Genomic DNA, 3,471 nt, shown 5'->3' on the forward strand with positions numbered 1-3,471 from the left:
CAGCATAATCAAACTCAAAATTTTCGTTCAAAATATTTATACACAACGTTAAAATTTATATTGTTCATCCCTTTACTTATTTTTCTTAGAGCACTGTTTTCTAACATGATTTATAATAATCACTAAAATTAGAGCATATAGCATTTTAAGTTAAAAATAAAATATAAAAAACAGACATAATAAATGAATAAACAAGCCAATTCTACACAATGAATTCATTAAGGTAGATCTAATCGAAATATAGCCAGATACATGCATCTCCCCAATAACATTAATATCCTCCTCTCATTTTCTCTCTCTTTTAAAACGTATAAATACTATTAATCAAGCTAGCCAGCACGCATTCATCACACCCATTATTTCTCAACATTGCTTGTATTTCCAACAATACAACCAAATCTAAATAAGGTATCATCAATCTTATTTAATACTAGATCCAATTCTCTTACCTTTCCTATTTCAAGTAGTACTCCCTCGTGAATTCTCTCTTTTATAATAAATGTTAATTTGATATATTGACTCAAGATTCATTTATGAGGATGACAACCCAAGTGATGTGCTTAGCTCGGATGGGATTATGCAGCTTAAGTCTTTTCTTTATTCATTCCTTCCTTTTATATTGTGTGTCTATTTGTCTAATATTATAGTAATTTTATTTCAATTAGCATGTTTAAATAGCAATAATCATTTGTGTGTCTGTTTGTGTAATATTATGGTAATTTTATTTCAATTAGCATGTTTAAATAGCAATAATCATGCTAACTGGTCTCGCAGGCACAGACACATTAGTATATGAAGAGTATAGAGGACGAGGATGCTATTTTTGAAAGAATTGTATTAACTCTTAGAATGGAAGACTTGCTTTTCAGAGGAGTCATAACAACCAATTATTAGAAGACAGACATGTTCAGTCGAAAACGAAAAATAACATTAAACGAAAATACTAAGCCTAGATAAAACTGGAATTTAAAAGAGTAGTTAAGTTCAACAAAAGTAAAACAAAAGTACATCAAATATAGTATTCTCCTGGACACCATATTTCACAAAATCGCCTAGCTTTGTCACGCGCAATAGGATCCAAATCATTTATAGTATACAATATTTTGTTCAGATCAAAGTATTTTACAACAGCTTAGATTATTAGTGATTCAGTTGTAGAGCGAAGCGTATCCTCTCTTTTGAAAAAACTTTGCAATATGTCGTTCTATGATATTGAATTGCTTTCGACATGCCCACTGGAACTCACATGCTGGCTTGTTTTTAATACTCATCTACAAAGAAAAATGTAATGATTCAAATTCAGTTAACAGGGTTATTTATATTATTTGCCAAATAAATTCTTGTCGAAAATTACCTTCAAATCCATTAGTATAATATCAGTATCCCAATCAGAATCTTTCGTAAAGTATGGAAAACCGAACCTTACCAGATATTGCATGCTCAATGCATATATCTCCTACAAGTTTCAAACGAATCAAATCCAGGTAACATTTAAAGGATTATCTTCAATTAAATAACAAAAAGCAAAAAGAATGGTAAACGTGGCAAACCTTAAGAGTAGAATCCATAATAGTTGATGAAGCACTATTGTAGGATACACGATAGAAGGGTGATTTTTCAGAGATATTCGTGTGACCATTGAGAGCTACCAGCCAAAAATGGATATTGATCTTATTAAACTAAACGTCGTAGGCAACATCGAGTGCGTGTTGCAACGAGGAGAAAGGAGAGGCAGAAGCCATCTCCTTAGCCAGCATTCAAGAAACACACTTTCTTCCATAACAATCCAATTTGAAGATTTGTTGCAAGATTGTGGGACTTGGGGCAATGATGTATCACCATGCTCAGATAGAATTGCCATCTTGGATCACCTAAATATTAAGAAATGCATTATGAATAAAAAAAACAAAAGTAGGTATATAGAGTTTCTGCATCAATACTTATTATTAGCATTTTTAATGTGTTTGAACATTAAAAATTGAATCTGCAAATTAAAGGTTGTCCTTTATTTTTTCTTATATGTAATTTTTCAAGTTTTAAATACTATGTAGTTTTTATCACTTTAATTAGAATTTGACATTATTTTCAAATAAAATTAGCCTCAACCAGCAAGCATGCACTACAATCTTCAACAAATACAGAAAGACCATCATAACTGTATGAAAATAATGTAAGTAATAGATAAACTAATTCTATTTTCACAAAAACATGAAGAAAAAGATATCATAACATATCATATCCTTCTTTTCATTAATGTAGCATCACCGAAGAACCAAATAACAACAACCTAATAGGAGCAAACACCTAATAACTTAATAACAACAAATGAAGAAAAATCTATTTCATAACCAGGAAAAAAAATTACAAAAATGACAAGAAGAAGTATAAGAAAAAAAATTGAGTATAATCCTTACAGAAATCGTATTTACAAAATATAAATAAACATGATACTCACAGAAATTGTAAGAAAAGATAATAGTTAGGTGCTACCTGAAAAAAGATTTCTCCAATTCTCTAGCGGTGTGATTTTGTGCTGCACCAAATTAATTAGAGGGAACAGTTAAAATCTTTTTAACCAAAATAGAGGGAAAATATTTAAGTCAAAAATGGGTGAAAATGGTGGAAACCATACCAGAAATATTTATCGCGCGCAACTTTGCTACAGTGGGTGTTGTTCGTGGGAAATCAGAATCGAGAAATCCGATAATGTGAAAGCCGAATACAATTCTTGCGACGAAGAAATGAGTTTGTCACAAATCTCGGCCCAATTTGTGCAACAATATTGCATCTGTAACATTATTGCGTGGCTAAAGGCAGTGCCTTTTAGAAGCCCAGCCACCAAGAAAATCACACACATCTCCTTGAAATAATGCATGTCCTGAGCTCAGCGTCTGTGAAGAAACCCAAATTCAAAGAGTCATCGAGATCTGAGAGACATGAGAAAATGGATTCAAAGAAAGGGATCGAAGCTAAGCAGAAGGAGAAGGACTCTCAATACCTTCGATTTAGGTATTTGTTAGAGCTTTCTCCTCATTTTACGTTTTAACTTTTATCTATAATATATTTTAAAAAATATTATTTTAAAATGATATTAATTTGTTCTCATTTAATGATCAAATCTGATTAAGAATTTTAATTTCAATTTTGAGCTTGTATATTTTTTATTTTTAATTTTTGTTATAATAATATAAAGTAAAACATAATTAAGATTATAAACAAAAATTTAAAATAAAATAAAAATAGTTAATTTATTTATTCTTAACTAATGGAATAAAAAATCATGTAAACAAAATGTGACCTATTAAAACGAAGGATATTATAAATAAAGAAGTGATACATTAAAATAAAAATAATATAATAAAAAATTAATACTAAATATTAATTACTTGCTATTGTATTTGACAAATTTAATTTATCTTTACAAATAATATAGAAAAACATATAGTAAAATTAATATTTATCTAAAATAAT

General features: G+C 29.4%; 2 long non-coding RNA genes across 2 annotated transcripts; both read right to left on the reverse strand.

Moving 5' to 3' along the window:
- Positions 1-965: 965 nt before the first annotated feature.
- On the reverse strand, positions 966-1,458 carry LOC140177336 (uncharacterized). The gene is made up of 2 exons (XR_011869167.1): positions 1,355-1,458; positions 966-1,271 (listed from the first exon to the last, which is right to left on the reverse strand). It is a non-coding gene; the product is annotated as an uncharacterized lncRNA (long non-coding RNA).
- Positions 1,459-1,612: 154 nt separating this feature from the next.
- Positions 1,613-3,011, reverse strand: LOC140177337 (uncharacterized). Its single transcript, XR_011869168.1, has 3 exons — positions 2,633-3,011; positions 2,491-2,533; positions 1,613-1,871 (listed from the first exon to the last, which is right to left on the reverse strand). It is a non-coding gene; the product is annotated as an uncharacterized lncRNA (long non-coding RNA).
- Positions 3,012-3,471: the final 460 nt, after the last annotated feature.

The sequence above is a fragment of the Arachis hypogaea genome, chromosome 12, assembly GCF_003086295.3.
Source record: "Arachis hypogaea cultivar Tifrunner chromosome 12, arahy.Tifrunner.gnm2.J5K5, whole genome shotgun sequence".
NCBI lineage: Eukaryota > Viridiplantae > Streptophyta > Magnoliopsida > Fabales > Fabaceae > Arachis > Arachis hypogaea.